This window comes from Benincasa hispida, chromosome 12 (assembly GCF_027475165.1).
Source record: "Benincasa hispida cultivar pf3 chromosome 12, pf3_genome.v1.1, whole genome shotgun sequence".
In the NCBI taxonomy this organism is placed as follows: Eukaryota; Viridiplantae; Streptophyta; class Magnoliopsida; order Cucurbitales; family Cucurbitaceae; genus Benincasa; species Benincasa hispida.
In genome coordinates this window covers 61,212,705-61,223,078 of record NC_143489.1, presented here as the reverse complement: position 1 = coordinate 61,223,078, position 10,374 = coordinate 61,212,705, and positions in this window count along the sequence as shown.

Below are 10,374 nucleotides of genomic sequence, written 5' to 3'. Positions count from 1 at the left end.
TAACAACTTATTAACAAGAGACCGTTTTTAAATTAAAAAAAATGTAGATTAAATTATCATTTAATGATAAAAATTCTATGGGAGTGTATATTGATAAACGGTGACATTTTACTATTTATCTATCCATTATAATATATATAAATACAAAATGTTAGAAACCTAAACTTTTAAGAAATTCTCTCTTAAACTAGTATCTAATGTTGTATTAGAGATTGCTTTTTACATCTAAAAGGAATTACAAATCTAATTTTGAGTGGTTGATAAGTTTTTTTTTTTTTTGTGGGAGAATGGTTTTTGATACATTGTGAATGAGTTTGTCAATTTTTAAAATATGTTCACTACTAGTTAAAAAAATTACATTCTAGCTGATTTTCAATATATATATATATATATATATGAAAAGAAGCTAATTTTCAATTTTATTCTTTATAAATAAAAATATATTTCGTAAGTTTGGCATATTATTCACACTACTGATTTCCTATATCCTAAATTTTCAAATTGATTATGGTTGAATATCACGATTTTTTTCTTTCAATGATATCATTTTTTTAAGGTAAAGATTGCACCTATTGCTCCTATATTTAACAAATAATTTGGCATACTAAATACAAATTTAAATTGAAAGCACATTAATATAGTATTTTAAATAACTTTTTAAAATTATAAATTGTCAATAAAAAAAAGTATGCAAATTTCAATAGCAAGTTTGTTGATCACAATGATTTAGCATATTTACCAAATATTATACCATCAGTCGTTTGGTTGACAATCTAGATTCTATTTTATGTTTTTAGATCCGTTAGGTAAAAAAATATGTAATAACTCATATTTTGTTGGGGGCTTTTTAAATATAAAAATATTTTAAAATATTTACACATTATAGCAAAAAGTTCTAAAATATAAGTACTTTTGAAACTTTTTAGTATAAAGTTTAAATATTTTTGGGACTTTTCTATTTATAAGAATTTCCCTATTTTGTTTCTACAAACCGTTTTCAAATTATGTAATCTAAATCAAGTAAATTCTCAAAACAACATTTTTATTTTTCATCGTCTCCAAATTTTTAATCTTAAATTTTAAAACACATAATTATATTAAATAAAGATTAAAAAAATTAGAAATATAATATGGCAATAAACTTTGTTCCTTTTTTAATTCAAATATGTATTATAAATTATATAATATTATAAGATAATAATTATAAAAAAAAATTAACATAAAACATGTCCATAAATAAATTAACAATCGTCTATGGTCAACTAATATTTAGTTGGTACCTACAACTAGTTTTATGTTTTATAGATATAATATCAATCACATTATATTTAATACAACATTAAAATTTAAATAATAAATTATGTATATAGTAGATTTGTAAATTTTTAAAAATATTCGACTAATTTTAGGAGAAAAATGTTAGAATGTAAGAGAAGGGAAGGGTCCCTATTATACAATGTGAGTATTGTAGTTTGCGATTGCAATACCCAATTTCAAAACGAGACCCAAAGTATTAAAAATCAAAATCAAAATTTTATTCTAAAAACGAATCCTAATGATTTTGTAAGATACTAAATAAATAAATCCTCATTAAAACTTTTAGACATAAATTAACATTACCAAAATAAGTTTAATTTAATGATAATTAATATGATTTTTCATCGTAGAGATGAGATGTTCGATCCACCATTTTTATGATTATTGTACTTAAAAAAGTATAGATTATCATTTAAAAAAAAAAAAAAAAAAAAAATGTCAAAGCTAGATAAGTTGTGGAATTTTTAAACACCATGCTTTTGTTCACACATGAGAGTGACATTATTTGTATTTTTATATATAACAACACTCTACTCTATCATAAATTGACTCAATAATTATCCTATTGGCATTGAATTGTTTTTTAAAAATCACATGGCTTAATTTGAATCGTATCAAATTTGAGATCTCTTTATTGTTGAGAAAAATGGCAAGGTGATATGTGTTGGATTCAATTATGAATGTGGTATGTTGATGCTAAATATTTTAGTCACTAGGTCATCTATGTATTATTATTAAATTGTTCTTTTCAAATTTACAGTATAAGAAGGTTGACCATTTTCGTAAGTTATAAACATTTGTTCATCTTTTTTTTTTTAAAGGTTAACTAAACTTTTGGAAAGTATCAAGATAAATGGTATAAAAAAGTCTCGAAAAAAAGGAAAAAAGACTTTTTCAAAGGTTTACTAACCTTCGAAAATTTTTATTTATTAAAGATAACATATTTTTAATATTTGTTAAATTATTTATCGATAATTATTAATTATTGTCAAATAGTAATTTTCAAATGCTTTCATTATATTTGAAGGGTTATAATACAGTTTTCAAATATTTTAAAACCTTTAGAATTTTTTTTTCAGCAATTATAAATCATTTGAAAAATATCACTAAATCATAAATAAATCATAACCCAAAATTACAGTAAACCAAATGAATGAATAACAAAATTTTCAAAATTCTCTATAAATCTTGAACTATTTTATAACTCATTTCTCTCATTCGTAAGATACTATAGGTTATATTGCATTTCATGAATCAAAAAGGAATTAAAAGAGACTAAGTGATCCAATTTTTTTTCCATTAAAGTAATTCGACTTTTTTTTCCTTAAAAAATAAGATTGAAAGCCAACATTGATCACAATGCGTGGTAGGGCAGTTAGCAATAATGGGCAGAAAAGGCTGCTAAATTTAAGAGATTAGAAACCTTCAGCCTTGTGAGGGTTCAGAACAAAAGGCTGGAGCACATTTATTAAGATCTTTTTAAAGGATTTTGGACACACAATCATATGCTTGACAAATTATTTTAGAATGATAATATTTGACATCCACCTCTTCTCAATATAAATGATTCATATGTACTGAAAATTTATATTTTGAGTATAATCAAGAGTGAGATTGAAATTTATATACAATAAAGTTTATACACTACATAATAATTCGTAGAAATAAAGTGATCACCATCTTCTTTAACTTTACTTTTTACATTAGTATAATTTTTTTAGTTCAAACACGTTTATTCAGTCATTTGTAGTAGATGAGACAAACGTAATACAATCAATTGGAATTAGACGAGATCGGAATTGAGTATTGTGACTTTGTTGGATGCTATATATGATGTATGTTTGTTATAACAATGCATAAATTGTCAATTTTGTTAGATTTAGGGATATGTAATATGATGTCAAGTTTAGTAGGGTTAAAACGTACACTATACGCTTTTCAAGATACTAACTGTTTGTAGAAAGTCCTATTATTGGTTGATTAATGGAAATTACTAGGTTTTATTTGTTTATGTTGTTATATTTATGGATAAATTGTTGTTATACGATTCTTATTTGATCATAAATTTATATACTTGTTTCAATGAGATGGTTTGATGTTTTTAACTTAGTTATGCGTGATTTGAAAAAAATACCAACATTACCTTATATTAACATTTGAAAAGTGTTAACAAAGTGGTTTTCATTGACGGTTTTTTTCATATCATTGATGGCCAAAAATGCAAATAAACCCTTTGTTTACGACCAAAAATGTCAATTAAGAGTGTTCTTTGACCTTTTTTGGCTATCAACAAAGTCTTTTTTGTGGACGTTTAGGTTTTATTGACAGAGGCTTTATTGACATTTTTTTGTTGTCGAAAAAGATCTTTATAGATGTTTTTTGACCATCAACAAAGACCAACATTATTGTAGTAAATTATGTTGAATATGTTTAAGTCAACCTAGCTTAGACCAAAAACCTCAATAAATATTCTTCCATAAATTCCAGGTTATAACCAACCTTGAGCTCTTCATAGAAAGATTTTCATCTCCATCGCGATTATACCAATCAGTTCGTATAAAGAATTACTCTCTAATAAACTTAATAACAAAATATTTCATTATAAGTGACTATTATTATTTAGGGTTAGTACCTGATCATAGGAGCGAAATAAAGAAAGGGGAAAAGAAAGGGCCCAATATCGAACTTTTGGGCCGACCAAAACCAAGCCCAAATGGATGCATATGCCCCATACTGGATTGCCAATTGGGCCTAGGCCCATTCAGATTAAGAAACAAATATTTTCAATTTTACATTTTTCAAAAGAATAGATTTACTCTTCTTTTTTTGTTGTTATTAATTTTTTAAAGTAAAACTAATGTTTGGTGAATCTCCGTTCTAACTTACACAACTTGTAGAAGAGAATTTATTTATTGTTAAAAACACCTTTTTATAAAATAAAAAATGGGTTTATTAAATTTTCTTAAAAACTGTTTTAACCGCGAGAACACTTAGTTGCAATGACTTCGCTTTAAGGAGATAATCAACTTTGAAATGATTTTTCAAAAAATTCTTTTAATCCAATTTGATTATTTCAAATGTGGTTTTTATTCGTTATCAAAGACTATAATTTTAAAAGAAAATTCATCCTTTTTCCTGTAAATTTATTCAAGAAGGTAATCCAGGTACACATAAAGAGCTATTTCCTCTCTAACTTCGAAGTTATAGTCCACTCTATAATTGAGGTTCGAAATATGATGGCGGTGTTTGTGACTATTTATAACTGAACTATCTACAATAATACTCTTTGAAATCTTTCTTTTTGATAGTGTTTACTTTTTCTACTCATACTAAATAGTCTGCATTTGAAATATAAATTATTATAATATAGACTAAAATATATTTTTTTTTTTACAAATGACTAGATTAAAATAGTCTACATCTTAAATACAAATTATTATAATGACCTACTCAATACTCGAGCTTCAGGTTCACTTAAAAAAAAAAAAAAGTAGTTGTTTGGTTTTTTTTGGGAATAATATGAATTCTAGGGGTTGTTTTCGTAAAATGGAAAGAAAAGGATTGTACTGACATTTTTTTTGAAAGAACAAAGACTTGGACGTCCCTTGTCCATTGGTTTATCATTTGTCAGTAAAGAACGATTATTGCTCTGAATTGATGAATAGAGCCATTACTCTGTACACTGGCCCTATTTTTTGTGCCCCACACACACGCGAACATTATTATATGAATGAATCATCACTACAAATATTGGGGGAAAAGGCAATATTATGGACCTTGAATTTTGTTTTAGGTTAGCATTGAGTTCTTTTGCATTAAGACAATGAAAGCATATTTGATTTGATTTCAATGTTAAAATTTGGATATTTTTAGTAAGTATTTTTGTTTTTTTACAATATTGTAGGGTGGAAGATTAAATCTCTGATTTCGAGGTTTATAGTCACTATATTAGTTAAACGACAAGTATTAATAGAGAGCATGGTAACTAGATGTAATGTAATATAATTGGGAAATTGTCAGAAATGACATCCTTAACTTTTCATCTTTCAAAACTAGCACGTTTTTTGAAAAGTCGTTAAACTAGTTTTTTCGGTGGATCTTGGACAAGATTCACACCGAGATTTAGTTGAAAATTTTACTTTTTTCTAACTTAGAAATTTACTTTCTATAACTTATGGATTGTTTTGGCCATTTTGGACCTTTTCAGATAGATGATTGTATTTTGATTTTTAAATTTTGGAAAAGATTAAATTTTACAAAAAGAAAGAAAAAGGTAATATATGAAAAATATATAAAATCCCGGTATTGATCTGCCCAAGATTCATACCGATATTTTACATTTTTTTGAAAAATGTATTCTTTCCAAAAATTTAAACAATCAAAATCAATCACTTGAGATTCATCTAAAAATTCATTTTGATAATCGATAAATTGATTTGAAAATTAGAAATTTGGCTAAAGATTTTCAAAAAATTACGTAAGATTTTGATACAATATTTGGTAAATATAATCGAATTTAGAGAAAATTTGAAAATATATAAGATTTGGTATAAGATTTAGGAATATACATAATATTTTGGAAAAATTACTATAACTATTTGAATGAATTTTCAAAAATAGTACTAGTTTTGTAAGATGAAAAATTAAAGATGTTTTTTATGATAATTTCCCAATATAACTCAAGATATGACACTCAATAGAATGGTAATATAAAAAATTGCACTATAATAATCATAGAAGATAAGCATTGTGCCATTCAAGATTTTTTTTATACCATAGAGGTAGGGGAAATTGAACAATAGACTTTGTAGTCACTAACACACTTATATGTTAATTGAATTACTCAATTCCATATCCCTTTTCCCAGATATATAACACAATTATGAAAACACTCCCTCCAAAAAAAAACATAAAAACAAAACATAAAAATCAATTTGTGAAAGTAGTTTCTACAAGTTCAATTTTTCAAAAAAAAAAAAAAAAGAAAAAGAAAAAAAATAAAACAAAACAAAAAAAGAAACAAGAAATAAATCCTATTTATTTTTCTTATCACTTTTTTACTATGGTTTTCATCTTTCTAAACCAAACATTGAAGGGTCATGGACATAGGTGACCATCCAATCCTCTCGGATGTATTCATTTTTAATAGATACATAGGGACAATAATGTCATGTGGTTCGTGACCTTTTCCTCCAACAATTATTTATAGAACAATGTAGATATTTACATGTTCCCCACTTTTTTACCAAAAAAAAAAAAAAAATTAATAAAAACATATTTTTTTTAAAAAAAAGGACAGAAAAATGCCACTATTTTATTGGATTATACTTGAATGCACCAAGATAGGTGCATCCAAGAGAACACCCAAATTTTTTTCTTATTTATAATATGTTAGAAAAAACCAAACCACGATATTCCTAATGGAATTGCCAATAAAAAAAAAAATTAATTAGCAAGGAAATTTATAATCGCTTTAAATTTGTTGAGATTTTAGCAGTTCTAAAAATCATGGATATTTTCTTATCAATCTCAAATGTTTATCGTTCTATATTAATTTATTTTTTTTACATATATTCTAGATTTTAATTGGTTCAATTTCTTATAATAATTAAAAAAAATTATCAAATAGTCTTAGATTAAACAAAATTAGTTGCAAATCAAAAGCATATATATTTTCAAATAATTATATTAGATAAATTATAAATTAAATATGAATGTAAAAAAAATAATTAAAATGATCAACGGCTTTGATTCATACAACTAAATTATACGAATTTAATATTAATTTATCATACACAATTATTATTCTTTACAATTTAAAATTAAAAATGTATCAAACATTAATTTTTTACTTCTTCTCTCAACTGATTTTTCTAAGAGTACACCTGTCATCAATGATTGTAAAAGCTACAACAATCTCAAACTAAATGATGATAATCTTGGATTAAGAATTGAAATAGAGCTGTTAAAAAATATATATTTTTAAATAATGTAATTTAATTAAGGAAAAAAAAACATTTGCAGTCTCTAGTTTTTGGGTTTAGTTTCTATTTGATCCCTATGTTCCTAAATGTTGTACATTTAGTTTTTAAGTTTTGAGTTTGATTTTAATTTAGTCTCTAGGTTTTAAATTGTTACAATTTTACTTTTGGCATTTGAGTTTTGTTCAATTTAGTCCCTAGATTTCAAAATTTATACTTTTAACCTTGATTTTCACTAAATACTCATTTTCATCTAGAGTGCTAATGCATGTTAATAAATTTACAATAATTAATATAATCGTAATTAATTAAGTTTCACTACTTTTCACCACATTTAAAATTAGATTAAAATTTCATTTCATAATTATTTGAAATTAACTATGAGACATTGACGTCAATTATTAGAAGTAAGTAATTAATGAAAAATTAAAATAAAAAATTGTAAAATCTTGAAACTTAAGAACAAATTGGAATAAATCTTAAATCTCAAAAGTAAAATTATAATATTTTGAAATTTAAAGACTAAATTTAAACTAAACTCAAAATTTAAAGATTAAATGTATAACATTTTGAAATATAAAGACTATATGGAAACTAGATCCAAAACCTAGTGATAAAAAATTATTTAATTAAATATCGACAAAATTAGGATAGATTGACGTGGAAGCCTAATGGAATCCATTCGGGTGCTGAGGTGGAAGTACATGAGTTCATTTAGACATGTAACTATCCTAGATTTGTCATTAGTTTTCATTTTAACTTCAAATTATTATTTTTTTAACTACAGTATTAAAATTAATTTTTTCCACAGCTAGTTTATATTTGTCAATTTTTTTAAGTGACATTTTTGCTATAAAATATAAATATTTTTGAAAATTTTCTACTTATAAGAATTTTTCTTTTCTTAATCTACATTTTTTTTTTCAACTTTCACGTTAAAAAACAATTGGTAAAAATATGGTTTTTTTTTTATAATAATATTAATAAAAACAGAACAACTTTATTTAATGGTGTATTTTCAAAAGGGAAAAGAAAAAAAGGCAACAATTATGACAAGCTAAAGTCGTCAACTGGAGTTGTTCCAAATTAAAATCTCAACAATCAACCACGATTTCCCCCCATCAAATTTTGAAGGAAAAAAAAATAAAAGAAACAAAAAAAAAATATTATTATGAATTTCCAAAAAAAATTTGAAATAAAAAAGAAAATCAAATTATATTTATAAAGATATAAATATTGGTTTTTTAAAATTTAGATTGGAAGGAAAATATTTTTCCAAGTTAGATATAAATTAACATTTATTTATATTAAGTTGTATAAAACATTTATAGCCATTTAGATATAAGAAATGAAATTCATTTTGTTATAAGAATAGAATGTGTGCTTTTTTAATAAGGTTCTTTTCATAAAAAAAAAAAAAAAATTATATACACATGAAAGTTTATTTTTACCACATCAAATAAAAAATAAAAAATATTATTATATTTATACAAGTATGTTTGATAGGAAAAGGAAAGAGATTTAATGAAAACAAAGTTATATTTTTAGATATGTATTTGGATAGCAAATTTAAAAATTAAATTTAATTTAAACAAATTTTCAAAATATGTTTGATAGTATATTTATAAACAATAGAACTAATTATAGTCATTATTTACCACTAATATGTCGTTGAATTTAAACAAATTAATTAATTTATGAACGTGTTTTATGGTAAAATTTTTATATGATTATTATTTTGTAATATCATATTATATAATATATTATATTTTAATTTAACAAAAAAATCGAGTTTATAACATAAAATAATATATTTATTTCTTTTTATCTTTTCTATTATAACACTGCATTTTAAAAATTCAAATTCAACCATCCAAACAACATCCTAACGTGTCATGTGACAAAAAAAAATGTTAAATTATTTTTTATTTTATTTTTAGTGTAGGCAAGAATAAGGGAGCATGAGATCTAACCTGAAAACTCCTCTTCCAAACCCATGTTTTTTTTATAAAAAAAATGATTATTATTATTATTATTATTTTATTTATTTAAAGTAATCTATTTTTGTCAGCTGATTGAAGAGAGGGACCAATGAGAAACACAAATTAAAAAGAAAAAGGAAAAAAAAAAAAAAAGAAAGAAAGGAGAAACACATGCATAGCTCTAGAACAAATTTATTTTTTCTTTTCTTTTTCATTGCAAAACCAAATATTATAATGGCAATATTTATACTTTCATATGCTTTTTCAGACAAATTGTTTGAACCAATTGAGCTTTGAACGAAAGTTTTCTTTTTTCTTCCTCAACATAATTGAAAGTGAGATTTTTTATTTTATTTTTCAAAAAAAGAAAAAGTAGTTTACAATAAAAAATTTGAACATTGACCCAGGAAAAAAGAAAAAGAAAATATATATTAAGCGATGTATCTTAATTAGTCTATGGGGTAAATTGGTTACAAAGGAAAATTTGGTAGGAAAGTGTATGAATGTAAGTATGCATATCACAAAGCAAAAATAAATAGATGTAAGGCCACGTGTATCAAATCGTAATAAAAATTGGTATAATCGGAATGAGATTTTGTTGATGGTTGAACCGTAATAGCCTGAATTGCAAACATAATTGGATTTCTTATAATCGCATTTACCTAGACTTATGAATTTGTCACATTTTACTGTTATCGTTATCGCTACTGTTTGATCTTAACAATAATAGTAACAGTAACGATAACAATAAAGGTAAAGGTAATAATAAATGTGGTAGATTCATAATTTTTATACTGTTATAGTAACAATATTTATAATGGTAATGGTAACGATAACGGTAAAGATAAAAAGTCACACATAATTTTCAACTACAATCAGATTGAGACCCTCCATTCCTCAATTAGATTACAGATTTCATGGTAGGCCTCACAACTCATTACGATTACGGAATACAAGTAAACTGTTGAGGGTGATACCCTAAATCTCATAGTTTCGTAGTTTGTAAATGTACGAACGAATATTATTTATTTAATAAAATAAAGTGTTATTTATTTGACATTTAGTTTGCATTAACCCAAAACCAATAAGTTAAA